The following is a 22,210-nucleotide window of genomic DNA, read 5'->3' on the forward strand; positions in this document are numbered from 1 at the left end:
TTTATTACACCGGCGGGTCTGAGGCAGACTTTCCTCTTTAGCCAGGGACCCCGACCGACTTTTGTGAAAACCTTATATACCTTAAGTGTACTGCTCAAGCCCACATCCCCAAATTCCTTAAACCTAGCCTAGAAAGTGTTAAAGGGAAATACAATCAGATTACAGCCATGATTCATAATCAGAAGGGTCAGCTGGTTATACATTGTAGACTATATCAATGGATGCCATAAAGATTATAAAGGTGATTGACTACATAGGGGATTATCACATTCTTTTTGGCGATGGGAAATATTGGTATGGAATCTGGTGTTTATCAGTCCAGGAGGCCAGTTGGCCATAGGTATGTTATCCCCGTGGCTACCAGGCACATAGTCCAAAGTTCACTGAAAGTGCAAGATGGAGTTTCCTTCTTTTTCAAGATGGAGTCAGCTCGGCCTGTTCCTTTCCTCCTTCATGAAGAGACGCCCACACACTTCAACCAGAGAGCGGCCCCCACCCGCCACAACTAGAGAAAGCCCATGAGCAGCAACAAAGACCCAATGCATCCAAAATTTAAAAAATAAAAATTTTTTTAAATAATGAAATTTTTCTCTTTCGGAGTTCCCTGCTTGCTGTGATTTCTGCTTGAAACAAATGATATACAGTGAATCAGGTTTCCTTACTGTGCAGCATCACTGATTAAGGGAAATGTTTTATTTTAACGTAATTTAAACATTAGTTGCTTCATTCCTTATAAAGCTTAAAAAACTTCATGTAAGAATAAATGCATGTAAGATTTTATTTCTGCCCTACATACCTTAGAATACTTGACCCAAATGATCACTGATGCTTTTAAAGACATTTATTTATTTCTAAGAGTGGTATCCTTGTAGTCTTATGGCTCTTTGTGGATCAAATTTTCATTTTGAAAATCAATTCATGCAGGCTCTCTTATTAGTATTTCATAAACCATTGTTAAAATAAAGCTGACTGCCTTTCCCTCCTGCTTACCCTGAGGGATGTATAAGTCATGTTCGGTTTTTTCACACCACCCCACTGGACAGATGTCAGGGAAGCCAACATTGGTTCAAAAATCGTAGCAGCTTAAATAACCATTGAAATGAAGCCATAGATGGTAACAACACACCTGCAAAAAAGAATGTTTACAATCTTTGGGTCATGCATTTGAAGTGTACACAAAATCAACAACATTTTCATTTACTATGTTGACACCATCAATATATATGAACCAATCGTTACATCCAAAAGTACTTATGTTAGAGAACAAATTCATAGATGACATCTGGATAAGACTAAATGCTGACAAACTAGACACTATCTTTCAAGTATAAGATTTTTTTCTGCAAGAAAATTATCCTTTTACTCAGTCTCGGAATCTGAGATCAATTTACATATCCACTGATCAACAAGTTATTTATTCAATGACATTCAATACCTATCAAATATTCCTTTCAGAAACCCCATCCCCTGCTGCCTGGCTCAGATTCACATCCCAAGACATTAAAGTGCCAAGCAAAAACCAACATGGGTATGACCTTACTTCAATTCTGACATATGCATCCAGCACACTTAACAAAGAAAATAATAACACAATCTGGAAAACACATCTCCTATACATGCTATACAAGTTTAATAACTGTAATCAATCAGCAAATTAAGTGAATAGTGTTTTTGATGTTTAATGTTATTCAAAATACTGGGGTCTTTTATCAATTTACTAATAAAATATTTAGTAAATATTGTATTTTATAAGTAATTTACTTTTATCAATGGCTCTTAACCCTATATAATTTTCATAAAATTCATGTACATATGCAAATGCATAATTCATAAGCATGGATATTTTTCATATACATTTCTCATTAGTGCAGATAAAACCTGAACAACTACATCTCTTCTAACAGAAAAAAAGCAACACCGTGGGATTCAGGGATTTCACCAACCTCAGGTGAAAACTATTACCAATTAAATTAAGTAAGGGTAGCTGTTAGTAAGGAGGGACTTACTAGAAAATTATAATCTTCAGAGAAGGAAAAAAAATCATTAAAAAACATATTTCACCCATCACTGAATAAAATGAATCCATAATGTATTGGAACTTGTTTATAACACAAAGCACTGAAATTCGTCATTCTCGAAAATTCTCCTCTGTCATTGCAATTAGCCTAACAGTAACATCATCTCTTACCTCAGCTACAGAGAGCACACAAAATAGAGATGGATGTTGGTGGTTGATGCCTTCCAATTTTATTCCAGCCTGAAAGCCATTTTCTTGCTCTGGAAAGGGCTGGTCCTGTGAAATTTCACAACATAATAATATCAGCCACTGAAGTAGCTCCACGGTCTGATGTTAAAACACTTGGTGTGGCTATGCACACAGTCACACAAGCCTGGAAGCTCAGTAACACAGGTATTGAGAAAAAGGCTGCTCTAACAGATTTTGCCCTCAAAGATGGCATAGTCACTTGTACATGCTTTAAAATATTTCATCTGCCAAAGTCTATGCCCCATGAACCCCCCATTTATTTCATTTGCCCCCTTTTCCTTAATGATTTGAAGGAGAGTCTCCTGAGCTCTGGTAACAATCTTTTGTTGAGTGTGTTAGTCTTTAGGTCGGGTTTCACTCTGCGGCCCCACGGTCTATAGCCCTCCAGGCTTCTCTGTCCATGGGATTTCCAGGTAGCCATTCCCTTCTCCAGGGGATCTTCCTGATCCAGGGATCAAACCAGGTCTCCTGAATTACAAATGGATTCTTTACCATTTGAGCCACCAGGGGTTATAACGGTTATCTATCTCCAGTCTGTGACTTGGCTCTTCATTTGTATACGATAACTTTGTGGAGAATTTCATTTTAATGTAATATATAAATCATGTCCTATATTGTTGGCACATCTAGCCTGTGAAATCCTTTGCAACAGTGAAGTTACATGAATAATCTCCCAGTATTATTTTAAACCTTTGTTCTTCCTATTTAAATCTATAATGGCACAGTATTGACTTTTTTTCTACAGAGTGTGGTAGAGCTCTATTTTTTCTTATGGAAAACAAATTATTAAAAAAAACCTTTTTGAATAGTCCATACTTTCATTTGTCTGCAAAATTTCCTCTATTATATCATATTCCTAAATGCCTGGGTCTTTTCCTGGCCTTTTAATCCTATTTATTGGCATATTTGCCTACATCACAGTGTCTTCATTGCTTATAATGAGTCTATCTGGAGAGCAATCTGTATCTGATTGAGTTTTCTAATTTAGGAACTTGTTCCCTCTCATTTAATCTAATCATTTCTTTGTCCAAGATGTTTTTCAAAATTTTCACATAGACTTCATCATATTTATGTCTGTGTACCTTTTATACTTGTTGCTATTGTAAAAGGGATTTATTTTCATAGAAGACTTTCTCATTCATTCCCATTCATTATTATTTTCTTCAGTATAGGTCTTGTTTACCATAGCCTTGCTGAATGATTAACAGCTTTTGAGCAGACAGTTTTGAGATGATTCAGCATTATTGGTTTATTCTTGAGAATAAACTTGTAAGTATACTAATGGAAGTGATTAAAATGTAGTACAGTCAGACCTAGAGCTGCTTTTTAATCATGATTAATGACTATTTTAACATACAAATGCCTATTTTTAGGGTAATTTACTCAAGAAAAAACCTTTTCATTTTGAAATGTGAAACTTAAAGTTTCCAAGAACAAAACAGTACAGAGAACAGAATAGCCTCTGTCTAGATTTATTGTTAACATTCTACCTCATTTGCTTGCCCCCACTCAAGTGTCTATGTGTACACAGATATAAATAGGTAGATAGAGAAATATGTGTACATATGATATTTTAATCATTGGGGCACTCTTTACCCCTAAACACTAAAAATTTTCCCTAAGAGCAGTTTATTTTAAGAATAGGAAGGCTCTCTTAGTAACAATAGCTCAGTTATCAATGTCTCTAAATTTAACATTATTCAATACTTTAATCTTCCACTCATGTTCCATTTTTCCAATTTATCCAACAATGCACTTCATAGCATTTTCCCCTCCAGAGCAGGATTCAGTTTAAGGTCAGATATTAAATTTAATGGACATGTGCCTTTAGTCTCCCTCAATCTGGAACATTTTCCATAGCCTTTACCTATTATAACATTAACATTTCCAAAGAATATAGTCTTTTCCCTGCTTCATTTTTGAAAACAAAGTTCTCAGCTTTGGATTTGTCTGATGTTTCCTTGTGACTAGATTCAGGTTATGAATTTTTTTTTTTTGCCAGCATATGACATGAGTGATGATGTGTCCTTCCCAGGATATGACAACTGGATCTATATGGTGTTCCTGGGTCACTGGTGATGATAATTTTGATCACACAATTATAGTATTCTCCAATTCCTTCACTACAGGTATATACAAAATACATCAGTTCAGTTCAGTTCAGTCGCTCAGTTCTGTCCAATTCTTTGTGACCCCATGGACCGCAGCACGCCAGGCCTCCCTGTCCATCACAACTCCCGGAGTTTACTCAAACTCATATCCATTGAGTCAGTGACGCCATCCAGCCATCTCATCCTCTGTTGTCCCCTTCTCCTCCTGCCTTCAATCTTTCCCAGCATCATGTTCTTTTCCAATGAGTCAGTTCTTCGCATCAGGTGGCCAAAGTATTGCAGTTTTAGCATCAGGCATCAGTCCTTCCAATGAATATTAAAGGTTGACTTCCTTTAGGATGGACTGGTTGGATCTCCTTGCTGTCCAAGGGACTCTCAAGAGTCTTCTCCAACACCACCATTCAAAAGCATCAATTCTTCGGCACTCAGCTTTCTTTATAGTCCAACTCTCACATCCATACGTGACTACTGGAAAAACGATAACTTTGACTAGATGGACCTTTGTTGGCAAAGTAATGTCTCTGCTTTTTAATATGCTGTCTAGGTATACAAAATACATACATACATAAATATTTACATATGTGTGTGTGTGTGTATATATATATATACATATATATAACATATATATACAATAAACATTTACATATGTATATGAAAATGTTAGTTGCTCAGTCATGTTTGACTTTGTGTGACACCATGGACTATAGCCTCAGTGCATGGATTTCTCCAGGCAAGAATACTGGAGTGGGTTGTCATTTCCTCCTCCAGGGGATCTTACCAACCCAGGGATCAAACTCAGATCTCCCATGTTGCAGGCAGATTCTTTACCATCTAAGTCACCAGGGAAGCCCATGTATGTGTGTGTACACACACAGACACACACACACACATACAAAAAATTGCAAGTTCAAGAAGATCCATCACATTCCCACCCATCTCCAAAGGGCTCTTCTGTTTCTCTGTTTGGGTTCCTCCTCTAACAAGGTACCATGCTTACTCATGTAAAGCGTATCTATCGTAGCTTCAGAACTCTTTCACCCCCACTATAGCAATGAACAAACCCACAACAAAGAGTTCAGGATCTGTTGACAATCTTCTCTTCCTGCTGTGCCATCCAAGAATGGGGTACACAGTTAAAAACTCTTCATAAACTACTATTTATGAACTGTTCATTCATTCTTTCTCTCCTCAGCACAGAGAAGAGAGAAATGTGGCTGAGTTCCGTTTATTTCTATTTTCTTTCAGTTTCTAATGATTTATTTTGACTTTTAATATGCAGAATATCAAATTTCCCAAAGGTGAACCTCTACAAAAAGGGACTCAAAGAAGTATCTCTCCCCTCCACATCCTATCCCCCACACCATTCTAACCTAACAGGGGACCAACCTCACTCTTTCTAAGGTTTATCCTTTCCAGGTTTCTTCTTGTAAAAATAAGCAATTACGCTTGTTTTTTCCCCTTGTTTCCCCCTTTCTTCTTATATAAGAGCACATGATACAGGCTATTTTGCACTTGGCTCTGTTCCCTTCCCTGTGTCCCCTGGAAGCCACCTCATGTCAGGTCGTGGCCACCGTCCACCTTCTCTTTCAAGCGGCACTGTCCTCAACCGCATGTAGGGAACATCGTTTACTCAAACTTCTTCCATACACTTGGGTGCACGCCTTTTATACAAGAACATGGAACTGTTTTTAAAATCTTTATGAACTGGCTTGTAAGAATGTCGTGAAAAACTTTCTTACATTCACAGCTCATTTTACAAGGTTCCAAGGAAAAACTTGAAAGATGACAGAAACCAAAAACGAAATGGCAAGAATGAGTGATTTCTCAGGAATATTTTATTTCTACAAAAATAAATGTCATGTGTGTGTTTAACTCTCCCAGCCTTCTTCTCACTTCTCCTCTGTTTCCCAGCAGATTGCACTTAACAAGTTTTGTGTGACTGCCTCCTGTTCGCTGCTTTGAAATTCCTCAGTTAACTTCAAAAGCGCCACGTCCATATACATAGATACATATATACATGCATGCAATATGGCTAAGAAAAGCAAACGGGAAGGAGAGACCTGGGGAGAAGATAACAATAAGGCTGGAAGGAAAATTAAGAAGCTGCAGAAAATGAGAGGACATTTTTCATGTTTCAACAAAACTGAAAGATGCAAAGTTGGGGATGGGAGGGACCAGTATTATATCATATATGAATGATAAATTCAAGGCACTAGCAGTGAAACACAGCTGAGAGCCGGGACGATCAACTTTACTCCTGCCAGCATTTCAAAATGCTCTCTCGGCTGAACATTTGGGAGCTTTACGTGATGTTGCAAAGAAAACAGCAGTGTTCGGAGGGTTTCAAACAAAAACCAAACCGGTCATTTTAAGAATCTGAAAGGCTTACTTCATTCTGTATATTAGGCTCTAGGTTCATCCACCTGACCTAGAAAGGTGGGCTGGAGGGAGAGGGGGGAGCCTCAAAAGGGAGGTGATACATATATAATTATGGCTGATTTGTGTTGCACAGCAAAAACCAGCACAACATTGCAAAGCAATTTTCCCCCAATTAAAAAATATTTTTAAAAATTTTTAATTAAAAAAAAGAATCCAAAAGGCAATGTTTACTGAGAAATATCATTGCCTGTCAACGATCTCTCTCCTGTGGGATGGTTTACATGGCAGATAAAGATGTTTTTCCTTTCTAAAACTCTTACATTTTATGAACGTAATTGATAACTGTGCTTATAAAATTATATTTTACAATGAAAAAAGGGAACTGGAAGCACACTCTTAAAGCAAACAATTAGCCAGTTAAATTCAGTCATAAAAAATGATACGGTTTGTGGACCTGAAAAAAATACTTTCACAGATAAATCAAACTCAAGCCCAGAGAAGTTAAGAGACTTTCTCAAGGTCACACCAGTTTAGTGGGCAGAGCACAAGTAAGGACACAAGTCTTCTGAAAAGCTGCCAACTCTTTGTTCCACTCTGGGGACAGAAGCGGCCACAACACGCAAAACAAAACCCAGCTCGGGGTCATGGAAGGATTCGAGGACATTTCTGAGGAAGCCATGTGCTCCTGGGTACAGAAGGAAAATTGTTTTGTTTTGTCATTTTCTTTTCTCAGAACAGTTAAAAATAATGCTTTCTAGTATGAAAGTGATGGATTTTGTCACTAATGGAAAAGAAGGATTATTCAAAGTTCCACACCTCATATCAAAAGTAGGCACAAATGACATACTATTATTTAAAAACAAAACGAGTTAGGGCATTAGAAAACAGCAAACAGAAAGAAAACACAATGCCTTGACAAAATCAGATGGGCTGCTGGCAAAATTCCTTTGTGAAATGCAACCATTTTCACCGGAGCATGGCAGCAGGTCTTTGCTCCCCGCGTGGACACAGTCACAAGTGTACGGCGGGAACAACTCTTGGACAGTGGGTAGATACATCTGTCTATCACTGAGAACACCATGGCAAGAGCAAAGAGGATTCAGTACACAGACTGCAGAAGGAAGGGCGGAGCCAGCACCAGCAGGGCACCAGGGAGATGCCCACCCCTAGAAGGGCACCACTATGCCAACTGGACGACTTCATCCGAACGTCAGCAGACATTCCATATTATTCACAGGCGAGAGCTGACAGCCAACAGTGCTTCCCTGATCATAATTCAATATGGAAAAAAATGGGAGAAATTGGACATGAATGGAACCACAGCCACCGAGGGAGCTGGAGGAGGGCTGGCCCTACAGTTTCCCAACCTCCACATGAGGACTGTCGGGGGGAAAAGAGGTTCCTGAGAATTTTACAAGCAGATGATAGAAACAAAATTCCTTATGACACCAAAGACCAGTGCAACGAGTTCAGTGTCCTTGTTAAATGGTTTATCTCAGCAACACCTTCAAAAGCTTAAACCATCTCGACGTGTATCTCCAGGGCTGAAATGTAACAATTGTAAATATGAAAGGTGAGCTGTCAGAAAGTTTTATGTAGGCAAATTGTGATATAAACAGCTAGACCACAGAGAATTTAGCTTTTTGTCAACATGTGACGATTTTCTTTACTCAGTGAGGAAAAAAATCAATCATGTTATTGATAAAGAACATAATTGAAATACTGCAGAAGGGAGTGTTGTAGGTGCTGAAGAAGACTCTTGAGAGTCCCTCGGATTACAAGGAGATCAAACCAGTCAATCCTAAAGGAAATCAACCCTAAATATTCATTGGAAGGATTGATGCTGAAGCCAAAGCACCAATAGTTTGACCACCTGATGTGAAGAGCTGACTCAATGGAAAAGACCCTGATGCTGGGAAAGACAGAGCAGGAGAAGATGGGGATGACAGAGGATGAGATGGTTGGATGGCATCACTGACTCCATGGACATGAGTCTGAGAAAGCTTTGGGAGATGGTGAAGGACAGGGAAGCCTGGCATGCTGCAGTCCACGGGGCCGCAAACAGTTGGACACAACTGAGTGATGAACAACAACAAAGAAGGGAGCATGAAAAAAACACGTTCCTGGGACAAATGTGATCAAAGAAGAAATTGCAAATGCATCTGAGCTCCCTCTGAAGTAGAGACTCAACCTACCAGGCTCTGAGTGTGATAAGTGTCAACACGGCATTTGATGAAACAAAATGTCTGGATTCAGGTGTGCTCTAAATATCCAGAATAGCCCACATGTACCTGAAGAACCACCAAACCCTTGGTATCACAGCCGAAAACCTACCAATGGTTCGGTACAATTTTCTCATTAAACAGAAATGAAGATGGAAGAACAAGGATGGTCACTATGGAAGGTCATTGTGAAGGGTTAGAGGCGACACTGAAGACATCATCATTTTAAACTTTTATAATTAAAACTTAGGACAAGTTTTTGGATATTGTTAATCAGAGATCTGAGTATGTGCTACATGACCAATAAACGATCCCTAGGTGCCAAAAGTTTGAAAGCAGTGTTGTGGAGAACACCAGACCCCATTGATAGGAATTTCCTATCGGATCAATCAGGAAAGTAAGGACACATGGCATCAGGACCCATGATGATCCATCGGGGGAGGAAAATGGAATTACGTTCCGACCACTACAGCACACATAATCATTTCAGATGGAGAGAAAACAGATACAATACAACAGAATTCAGTGCAGCTATTAAACAGCAAGTCACAGATGTGGATCTGCTGAGGCATCATGAGGCTGTGATGTACTGATAAATACAGAGCAAGTGGCAGATGAGTACATACGCCATCTATACGGACATTATTCCCAGGTCTCCATAACTACATCTAGGCAGATCCAGGGGTACACATAGCACATTACGTTGAGTGGTTCACCCAGAACGAAGAGAAAGCATTTTATTTTTAAACTCTTCTGTCTTGTTAAAATTTGTAAATGGCACTGTAACTTTTTAAAAGAACTGTAACTGTTTTAAAGAGATCAATACGCGCACACACATGATCAAGTGATAAAGATGCCAGGCAAACAGGCAGGACCTGGGTCATGAGAAGCTTTGTAAGTCTTGTTAAGGGCCTTTTGGTTTATCCTCAGTTAATGATGTACTAGCAAAAGCTTTTAGTCACTAGGAAGAAAAAAAAAATTATTGCATTATATTAAGATCTTGTTAGTGGCAATGTGGAGAATTAATTAGAAACGTGGCAAGATTAGAAATAGAAAAGATGGTCGAGGAGGCTTTTAAAGAATTTGCCATGGACACATAGCATCTAATTCAGCTCATTTATACCTTCACGTCCCCAGTACTGGGGCCATCACCATTCCCACGCCACACAGGAGGAAACTGTGGCTCAGAGAGGTTCACAAATCTCGCCAGTTGCCCAGCTCATCAATAAAGACATGGAATTCGAATTCAAACCCTGGTCTGTGCTTACGCGCAAGTTTACATTGTATTCTGTAATGTAGGGACAGCCAACGGGGGATGAGACCCTCAACCAACCTAGAACAAGAGCTGAGTAATAGTCCATTGTGTATATGTACCATAGCTTCCTTATCCAAAGGATGGGATGGGGAGGGAGGCGGGAGGGGGGATCGGGATGGGGAACACATGTAAATCCATGGCTGATTCATGTCAATGTATGGCAAAAACCACTACAATATTGTAAAGTAATTAGCCTCCAACTAATAAAAATAAATGGAAAGAAAAAAAAAAGAACACGAGCTGAGGGGAGGAGCATGAGCCACTCCACACCCACCTAGCGGGTAAGATAGGTACCACCCGCTGACTGGCCGGAGGCACAAGATGAGGAAGGCAGGGGGGTTAAACTGACACCCAGGTTTCAGGGTGGAGAGACATCTCCATTCTATAAAGTGATCAGGATCTACTGAGACCTCCAAGGACCCGATGAACAGCTCACAAAAACTTGACTTCTATAGCTGCTTTTCAATTCCACCTTTCTGGCACATCACTACAGCTTTCATCTCCCCCACTCCCCCCACCCCCTGAGCACCCTGAAATGACTCTTTCCTCACCAAGAGATGCCAGCACACGGTGAAAGGTTACGGAACACCTTCCTTGCTTCTTCTTCAAGATACTATGATTTCCACCTGAGCGAAGAGGGGAAATTATCAGGAATATTAGAACCCCTTCTGACTTCCTCTTGTTTTAATCACGGAGAAAACAGAGAACTTGAAAAATACACACACACACACTACACACAGCACACATTCAGGTACATATACACACACACTGTTGTTTGGTATTCTTGTTTAGTGTAGCTGTTCTTAACAGCAGGGGTGGTCCACGATGCCTTTGAGGATTCTGGAAATCTGAATTTTATATAAAATTGTGTGTGCAAATGGATATAAACACGTCTCTAAGGAGATTATCAATAGCTTACATAAGATGTTCAAAGGGGTCTAAGACCCCCCATTCCGGCCCCCGTCAAAAAATGACCAAGAGCCACATGGCTGTCATTTACAGCAACTTGCCATTAATCAGCCCATAGAGTACATAACTGACTCAGGAGACTTCAATAAGCAGAGCACAGCCGTTCATCACGGAGACCAGGCCAGGCAGCACGACTTGCTTCCGACACTGCTTCTTCAAAGTGATGCCTGTCTCTGCCATTTATTTGTTAGACTAATGGAGAAAAATCATCACCTACATAATTAAACATACTGGCTGCAAAGCTGCAGTGAAGATGGCAGTGACGGATGGCGGATTGTGTATTTTTAAACTCTCATTTTAAAGACTACATCCTTGTTATTTTGAACACTTTTCATAAATTAAGTTTGAATCCCAAACTGCTGTCAAGATTATACTGGGAGGCCTCCTACAAATGGAGAACACAGAATGTCTGGGACAACAAAAGTGCACTTCGTAAGTCAGTAAATGGAATTCCTACTGCTTCTTTGCAAATCTCTTCTACTATAATCTCAGATGCAGAAATTCTCAATCCCCTGGAGCCCACTGACCTATTCATAATAAGAAATTTGGTGTGTGAGTGTTGTGAGCATGCGTGTATAGCGACCCTAACCTAACCACTGACCAAATAATAGTCTCAGAAATGGAAAGAAAGCACAGATCACAGTGGGTGAAATACCGCAGAATTTAAGCAGCTCCAGATTAACAGAGATCTTTATGAACAAAGAAAAAGAACCCACACAGAACAAAATAAAGAGCTTCACAGAGGAACTTTTAAAAATAACTCGTAAAGTCGGCTGATAACTCTAGCCGTATTGAGTGGATTCTACAAATCCTGACTCCGGTGTCTGAAACAATAAACCCACATATTTTTCTCTGAATAACGAAATTTTCCCAGGGAAATGAGACGAGGGTATTTCTAGTATAAATTTCCTTTAACTGCAGGAGAAGAGCTGTGAAATAGGCCGCCCTTGACTCTAAATGCCACTACTTTCTTCTTTTAATTTTCCTTCCTCTGAACATGACATTGGGCTCCCAGCTGGAACTGCAGATAAGCTGCCTTCACGGGGACTTCGGGTCCCTCCCAAGAACAAAAGAGTGCCTGATCTGTTTGTCTGGGTCCACCGCTTCAGATCCACTGAACTGCTTCCCACCCCGGAACTCTGAGCCCCACTATTTCAGAGGAGAGGGTGCTAAGAGAAGAGGAGGCTCTGAGCCACAGGATCAGTATGCAGCTTCAGTTTCGCCCCAGAACTGAGAAACCAACATGAATGAGAATTCACTCTGATCTTCAGAGTCCCAGCCAGCAATCGGCTTACATGAGTGCACGGTGTCAGGCCGCAGTCTGGTTCGCAAACACACTTCTTTCCCTCTTGCCCTCGACACGCCTTGCGTTTTAAACCCCAACCAAACAGTGGAGTACAACTTTTTTCAAAACATGTTTTGTATTTTGGTGGAGAGAACTGTTAAACGCCAATGAAGTCATCATAAAACTGGGGGGCAACACAATACATAGAGATGATAAAAACAGGTAGACAAGCAAACACTTGAGGTGAATCTAAAAAAGCATATGGACAAGGCCATAATGTGACCCTGAGCTTATCTGGGTTCATAGGATAGCAAGCTGTCTCATTACAGCTTGTAAAGCACGCGTGGTCATCATGGGGCTCGAGACTCGTATTTTAATGTTTAACATTAAAATGTTAGCTAAGACGGATCTAGGCTTCTTAGGTGGTGCCAGTGGAAAAGAGCCTGCCTGCCAAGGCAGGAGACACAAGAGAAGCGGGTTTGATCCCTGGGTCGGGAAGATCCCCAGGAGGAGGAAATGGCAACCCACTCCAGTATTCTAGCCTAGAAAATCCCACGGACAGAGGAGCCTGGCGGGCTACAGTCCATGGAGTTGGAGAATCAGACACGATTGAGTGACTGAGCACTGGAAACGAACTGTGAGAGACTGGAAACAGACTGAAGGTTCATCAAGAGAGGACTGATACGGACATGTCGTTTTAACAACAGGTCATCGAGTTACACTGCAGAAGACTGTCGAATGGCAGAGAAAGTCTATGCTAATGACACAACAAGGGCGAAAAAAAGGAGTTAAGGAAATAAAGTGATCCTTTTTTGGTAAAAACATATAATGGAAATAAAAAAGACTAAAATTGTGCAAAACAAAATCTTAAATGAAGTCATCTTTACATGCTGGGATTATAAATAATTTCTTCCCAATCTTCTTGGTACTTTAAGTTTCTGCTTTTCTAGATGGATAGCTATCCTTTGTAATTCAATAAAAATATCATTTCTAGATAATAAAAACCGGGCAGTAAAAAGCAAAAATTGTTTTAAGTTTATAGTCTATGTTTCAGGAACTCCTCCTCTAGGGTTGATATGATAAGGAAGTGGTCCTGATAAAAATTAATCGTAAACAAGGACATCACAACATTATTACAGCAATAATACAAAGTAATAGTAATATGGGAGAAAGGTTAAATAAAAGATATTTATATATTACACACACACATATATATGATTATGAAGCCATCAAAAATTGTTTTTATAAAATATCTTGAGAATTTTCTGAGTTAAGTAAAAAAATCAAAGGACACAAAACAGTACATATTTTATGATCCTAAAATTTAAAATACAATTGATTACATGTATTAAAACATTCATTTTTCAACATATTTATAAAGCCCCTACTCAGGCAAGGCACTCTGCATATATGAGTCCACACACACAAACACACACGCATAGAAAAGTAATTGGAAAGAAACAGCAAAATACTAATGATGGTTATACATGGGGGGGGTGGTACTGACATAAATATTCTTTCCTTGTTACTTTCTAGAGTTTTTAAATTGTCAACAAGCATTGTTATAACCAAATACACACATACACTGCACAAACACACATTCATATACACATGCCCTTGGAGAAGACTGATTAAAAAGGGCTATGTGAACATTAATTTTAACATTTATCTTGCAGTAAAATGTTCCTGGGGAAGGTGCAGATGGTAAAAGGTCAGAGCTACAAGCATGTTGGTGGCGACAGGTGATAAAGTACACCTTCAAGTCAAACATTCAAACATCTCAAGACAATAAAGCAACTTGATGTAGTAACAAAAGCCAAACTCAACCCAGCTGCACAGGAAGAATTCTTGTGGACTTTTAACCACTTAAAAAAATACGGGGACTTCCCTGGTGGTCCAGTGGTTAAGAATCTGCCCTGCAATGCAGCGGAAGCCAGTTCGATCTCTGGTTGGGGAACTAAGATGCCACGTACTAAGAAGCAACTAAGCCTTCGCACCCCAACTAGAGAACCCGTGCTCTGAAGCCCTCCAGCTCTGAGGCCCACACGCTGCAACTTCTGAGCCTGCTTGCCACAACTAGAGAGTCTGTGTGCCCCAGCAATAGATCCTACATGACACAATGAAGATCCTGCATGCTGCAACTAAGACCCGACGCAGCCAAACAAATAACTAAATATCAAATAAAAATGTCCTGAGCTCTTGCCAACAAGTGTGCTGTCTTCTGGAATAAAAATACAGACCCAGTGCCTGGTCTAGTAATTGAAAAAGAAATAAATAATGTGTACTATTTTTTCCTTTGATATTCATATATGCAATTGACAAAAAAGAGTAATCGAAGCTCAGATTATAAAGAGAAACTCTTATCAAATTTTAGTGTAAAATAGACCCACAGAGCGTGCACATTATTACTATTTATCCACCACAACACACTGACCTGTTCTTGCGAAGAAATACACGTACTGAAGTATAAAATTTTTTAAATGCACTTTAAGGAGAAGGGGGTGACAGAGGATGAGACGGTTGGATGGCATCACCAACTCAATGGACATGAGTTTGAGCAAGCTCCGGGAGACGGTGAAGGACAGGGAAGCCTTAGTGCTGCAGTCCATGGGGTCGTGAAGAGTTGGACATGACTGAGCAACTGAACAACAAGACCATTAAATAAGGCTGAGGGAACAGTCGTCAGTGGATTTCCTGCCTTTGGAAATGGCAGGATGACTCCATGTGGTTCCCACGAAGGAGCCCGCACACAGTCTGTTGGCCATCACAGCACCAGAAGATCTGCTGCCATTTCTACACAACATGAGACATTTGATTTTGCTAAACACAGAAAGCAACGTGACAAACCCTGAAGATCCTCTGGTAAGATTACTCAACACCCCTGCTTTCACATAAGCATTTACAACATTACAATTATACACTTTACCAAAAACATTATAGCAGTGTTGACTCCAAAGCAGATATAAATATCTCGTTTTCTACGACAGCTGCATTCCTAAAAAACTTGTGTGTGTGGAATGATGTCACCCGGATGGTGACAGAGGTCATTCCCAATAGGGAAGAAGGTCGTTCCTTGTAAGAACAAGGACTATTCGAGAGACACGGAGAGAACCTAGACCCAGGGGTAAGACTGAAGCCAGCCCTGCACCTCAGATACCCAGATGGCTGCCCACAGGGACACTGTGGGCAGGGGAAGAAGAGGCTATGGGAGACCCCTAGTTATCATCTAGCTCTGATTTTTTTCAAACCTTAAACTTTTTTTCTATATTGTAATAACCTATAATGAAAAAGAATATATATATATATAACTGCTGTACATCTGGATCATTATAAATCAACTATACTTCAATAAAAAAGAAAAAATTATAACAGTATATTGTTAACTGAAGGTAACTGTACCATATTTAATTATATTGGTGATTTTAAACACTCTCTTCTTCATTTAAAAATGATACATGCTGATTTTAACTGCCAAAAAGGGCACGATTTGTCAACAAATGAAGCTATTTATCAAATTTGCTTTGGGGACTAAATGTACATCAAAATTTAACTATATGTTATAGAAACAAAAGTAGGTAAAAATTGCTTCCCAAAGTACATCATTTCAAAATTAAAAATAAATTGAAATGTTTTATAGATTTGGGAGTTCTAAAAATTCTCTCTTTAGCATGACCCCATTTTAACTTATAAAATATCTTTTTAGGAGTCCCACTATTGGAAACCCCAAAAGTACAGATACTCTATCTGCCCCACAGTCTGACCACTCAGCATCATATTCATCCCCATTCCCCAGAGAATACAGATTGAAGAACCAGTGACAGATGAATTCTACCTGACAGTTAAGAATCCTAGTTCTAGGAAACTGCACAATGTTTATTAATGATGTTCTAATCTAAAATTAAACATGGCAAGGAGTGAAGAGTGAATAAGCTGCCGTTCTTAAGGATAGAACCATGTAAATCCTACAACTTGTGTTCCCAAGAAACACCTTTCCAATTCCATTAACCATAAACACAACCTTTCACACCAACATCTCAACCTCATTTCAAACATTATGTTGCATCCAGCCCCATCAGACAGCATCTTAGAATATGTGAGAAAAACAACTGTCGGTAGCAACCAACCAATTTTATTACACATGGATATAAATAATGCCTCCCTTTGTGGTACCCACTGGAAATAATATAATTTCCCCAGTGTTAACAACTTATTGCTGCTGCGAAATCAACCCAGAATCAGATGCTCCCTGCATATAACTGCACTTCCCAAACCTTCACCTTCTAATAGCTCCACGGTGTCACTTTAGCAAAGACTTCTGCATGCTCTGCTGACAGCATTTTTCATTTGCACATTTAGGCTGAGTCTCATTCCAATACAACTGAATTCAAAACCAGTTGCTGCTCATTTCCCTGCATGGAGTGGGCGCTGAGAGTCAGGACACAACATGCCGGGGATGCCTGGGGACTTGACTTGTGCTTACGTTGCGCCAGCTCTGCTGGGGGAGACGCACGTGCAGACAAACAAGCGTCGCCCTCACCCAGCATATGGAGGTACTCAACATTCTGGTGAATAAATAGGCAGACACAGTGCTAATGGGCACCAGCTAAGAAACCCAAACAATGCATCTGCGAACAAAACGAAGGAGGATTGATTCTGAACAGAGGAAGCTTCCTGGAGACCACTGCCTTCCCAGAAAACCAGAATTCAGCAGGCAGTCCCGGCGGGAGCAGCAGGAGCAAAAGGAGAGAGGGGCGAGCTAAAAGCCTCTGCCAAGGGTTGTCTGGAACATCATCCCGGAGCCTGCGGGGCCACAGAGCAGAAGGTGGGGTCGCTGAACAGGAAAGGGGAGACAGTAAAATCATGGAACTTAGTATCTGAACAAATGAAAATACATACCACAAAAATGTCAGCTCCTCCCCACCCCCGGCCCCAAGTTAACAGTGAATTCACTTCCAAATTAGAATCTCAACTGGTTTTAATTTAAATTGGGTAAACTTAATTTGTACTGAAATCCCAGACATTCTGGTGGTATAGTAATTAGATTCTCCTGGGTTTCCTAGGTATAAAATCACATCATCTGCGTGTATATATATATATACACAGAGAGAGAGAGCGAGAGCTCTCTTTCTAAAGTTTATATCACTCATTAAATTCTGTTTTTTATTTCATTCACTAAAACCTCCAAAACAATACTGAATAGCAATGATGACAGTGGGCATTTCGATTTCTTGATTTTAATTTAAATATTTTGATGTTTAGCTATTTGGTATATTCACTATTATATTTTGGTAAATAATTTTTATTATAGTCTTTTACATATCAATTTTTGCAAGGAATGGTGGCTAAATTTTATTAAAAATCTTTTCAGTGTTAAAAATCATTATATGGCTTTTCCCTTTTAATCTGCTGATGTAGGAATTATGTTGGCAGATTTTATAATACTGAACTCTGTTGCACTGCTGAATTTTACATTACTGCATGCTATATCCTCCTTGGTAATAAGATATCATTTTTCTAATATGCTGCTGGATTATTTTGGCAATATTTATTTAGAATTTCATACTTGTGTGTGACATGTATTTGTCACCTAGAGTTTTGGTTTTGTGCTATTTTCCTCAGATTCATTCCTCAGATTTCATATGCTGGTGTCATAAAAAAATTTTCATCTTTTTACACGGCTTGAAAGAGTCTGAATATCATTGGAATTGTTTGTTCTTTTAAAGTTGAAGAATAGTTCAGCTGTGATCCTGGCTGGATCTTGTCTTCCAGTCTCTTTTACTGTTTGACCTATTCAAATATTCAACTTTTCCTGGATGCGTTTTGATAATCATTAGTTTGCTAGGAAATCATCCAGTTACTCCAGAGTTTCAAATGTGTTGCTATAGAAAAGTCTGTATTATTCTTTTGCTTTTGTTTAGAAAATAGAAAAAAAAACTTTCCCCTTTTTCTTTTCTTTTTTATTATTTACTTTTCTTATTAATCTTTACTTTTCTTGTTTATTAATTATTATTAACTATTAATTAAGGTTAAGATGCATATGGACATTACTTAGCTATTAAAAAGAATGCATTTGAATCAGTTCTAATGAGGGGGATGAAACTGGAGCCTATTATACAGAGTGAAGTAAGTCAGAAAGAAAAACACTAATACAGTATATTAATGCATATATATGGACTTTAGAAAGCATGGTAACAATGACCCTATATGCGAGACAGCAAAAGACATAGATGTAAAGAACAGACTTTTGGACTCTGTGGGAGAAGGCAAGGGTGGGATGATTTGAGAGAATAGCATTGAAACATGTGTATTATCATATGTGAAACAGATCACCAGTCCAGGTTCAATGCATGAGACAGGGTGCTCAGGGCTGGTGCAGTGGGATGATCCTGAGGGATGGGATGGGGAGGGAGGGTTCAACATGGGGGACACATGTACACCCATGGTTGATTCATGTCAATGTATGGCAAAAACCACTTCAATACTGTGAAGTAATTAGCCTCCAATTAAAATAAATAATTAAAAAATAAATAAATAAATAATAATAAAATAATTTTTAAAAAACCCCTAATTCAGGAAAGACAGACATTGATTCTTATATTAGATGTTTAAGGCCAGCCACTAGATATTCTGCAATTCTCTTTGAAAGTGAAAGTGTTAGTTGCTCAGTCTGGTCCAACTGTTTGCAACCCCGTGGACTGTAGCCTGCCAGGTTCCTCTGTCCATGAAATTGTTCAAGCAAGAGTACTGGGTCGGTTGCCATGCCCTCCTCTTTGAAGAGCTCAAATTGCGCCCATCTCTAGAATGACATCTTGGGTCATCTTGTTTCATCCCCTAAATATACAAACTCTTTTAAATATATTTTTGCTAATTACTAAAATTATTAAAAATTAGATTATTTAAAATTAAAATAAAAAGATGCATATGGGCTTCCCTGGTGGCTCAATGATAAAGAATATGCCTGCAGTGTAGGAGACCCGGGTTCAATCCCTGGGCAGGGAAGATCCCCTGGAGGAGGGCATAGCAACCCACTCTAGTATTCTTGCCGGGAGAATCCCATGGACAGAGGGGCCTGGTGACTACAGTCCATGGGGTCACAAAGAGTCAGACATGACTTAAGTGACTTGGCACACACGGCACACAGTTAAGAGAATGGCTTAAGTGGTGACTTACTCGTACATAAAAAGAGATCGACAAGAAGGAGAAAAGAAGACTGGGGAGACTGTGAGTTGACATAACGAAGGATAACCAGGAAGAGTTTACCTGCATCCAGCCTGGAGCTTAGATATGGACCTGCAGTGAGGTAAAAACAACCGGGGTACCATCCAGATCACAGAAGTCATCAAGAGAAAAAGTGAAAAAGGAGAAGAGAATGAGAGCTGAAACACAGGGACTTCTCAACACTGGAGTGGAAGGTAGAGAGTAAAAATCTGATTAGAAGAGAAAGCACTGAGATGTAAAGTCCAAAAAGATATCAGGATACAAGGAAGGAGCAAGTGATGAAGGAGGAGGAGAGGGGAAAGAAGGGGAGGAAGATGAAGAGAAGGGCAAGAAGGGGAGGAGGAAGAGGAGGGGAGGAAGAAGAAGAGGAGTTGGAGAAGCAGGAGGAGAGGAAGAAACAGCCGCCGCCTCAACTGAGAGTTCAGCACAGGTGGTTGACTTGGGACACAGACAAGGTGAGTGGCCACTTGAACAGAGGATTGGATGCAGATCAGGGCTCCCGAGTGGTCCAGGTCTGTCACCAGAGGAGAAAGAACTAAGAAAGCTCAGGATCCTTATAGGAACATTCAGGTGATGGTAGAGTTTATTGTAAAGAGACATTTGTGCTGGGATCCCTCTGTGCTAACCGACTGACCCCCTGATGTGCACGGCCATTGGGTCTACAGAAGTAATTTTCATCACCAAGACACCTTAAAGTCGACCCACATGACCATGGGTTGATGTTAAAACACTCCCCTGTGAATACCATGCTGGCAGCCATCAAATTAACATCCATCTATATGAGACGGCAGCATCCTCTTCATAAAGTCATTAACTATATCTTTCCCTTGACCTTTGCTTCTCTGTATCCTAGACACATCTCAGGTCACCTGGTGAATAGAGCAGAGCTCCAGCTCTCATTAATGTAATTAATTCTGTCGATCAGAATTTAGGCTCTCCCCTACTCGAGATATCTCCTGCTGCGCTTCGATGAATGGACTTGCTTAAAATAGTATTCAAGATTATTTGTTCTCTTTACATTGCAAGTGTTTAAAATAGTATAGATTATTCCTCATATCTTAACCTCACAGCTTGCTAACCTTTCAAAATACTCATCATTCTCAGTGGATGTAAGTTTAAAATCCATGAAGAAATACTGAATTTCAGTTCACTCGCAAATCGTTTAGGGCAAAATAGAACTTGTATCAGCCAAAAGATAAATTAGCACTGTTTAAAGGAAATTTTTTAACATAAAAACATCTAGAACAGTTTTGTGAAATTAAATTCCTGAAAAGCACATTCAAAGCAGCAAAGATTCCATCACTCCCCATCGGGCTCTTTGCCACGAAGCTCTTTAGGACTCTTTTGGGATGAGAGCCCCTTGGTCCTCACTGGATCGTGTTATGTACGTGCAGCAAGAAAGGACTGTGTCTGTAGACTCATGACTCTGTGTGTTTGTGTGCACTGTCATGTCTGACTCTTTGCAACCCCGTGGACTGTAGCCACCAGGATCCTCTAGAGGTCCATGGGATTCTCCAGGCAGGAACACTGGAGTGGGTTGCCACTTCCTTCTCCAGAGGATCTTCCCAGGGATTGAACCTGCATCTCTTGCACTGGCAGGCAGAATCTTTACCACTAGTGCCACGTGCATGACTAAATACCCCTAAAGCAAAGGAGCTCAGTAAAGGTGTTGTTCCCTTAGCAACAGGTCCACAGCCATCCCACCTCCCGCAAAGAAGCCCAAAGTGGTTCTGCAACCAGAGCTAATGAAGGCAGGACAGTCCCCAAAGACGTTCATACCTCATCCCCAGAAACCATGACTACACTATGTCATATGACAAAAGTGATTCTGCCAGTGTGGTTAGCTTAAGGTTCTTCAGATGGGGAGATGACCTTGGCTTATCCATGTGGATCCAATAGGATCACAGAGGTCTCTGAAAGTGGACAAGCTTTCCCAATTGTGGTCAGAGGAAGATGTGACTGTAACAACAAAAACCCAAGAGATGGTCCTTTGCTAGTTTTGAAGATAGAGGAAGGGGCCATGAGACAAGGAATACAGGAGACCTCAAGAAGCTGGAAAAGGCAGGAAACAGATTCCCCACCCTCAATCCTCGAGCCTCTGGAAGGGACACAGCCCTGCCCATTGCATTTAGCCCAGTGGGATCCAAGTCAAGCTTCTAACCTGAGGAACCAGAAGATAACCAACATCTGCTATTCAAACTGTTAAGTCATGGTTACGGGAAATTAATACTAAAGTATAATCAGGAATAACTGGTATTTAGTAAACTGTTCAGGGCTTCCCAGGTGGTGCAGTGGTAAAGAGTATGCCTGCTAATACAGGAGACACAAGAGACGTGGGTTCTATCCCTGGGTCAGGAAGATCCTCTGGAAGAGGAAATGGCAATCCACTTCAGTATTCTTGCCTGGGAAATCCCAGGGACAGAGGAGCCTAGAGGGCTACAGTCC

The sequence above is a fragment of the Cervus canadensis genome, chromosome 23, assembly GCF_019320065.1.
Source record: "Cervus canadensis isolate Bull #8, Minnesota chromosome 23, ASM1932006v1, whole genome shotgun sequence".
Lineage (NCBI taxonomy): Eukaryota > Metazoa > Chordata > Mammalia > Artiodactyla > Cervidae > Cervus > Cervus canadensis.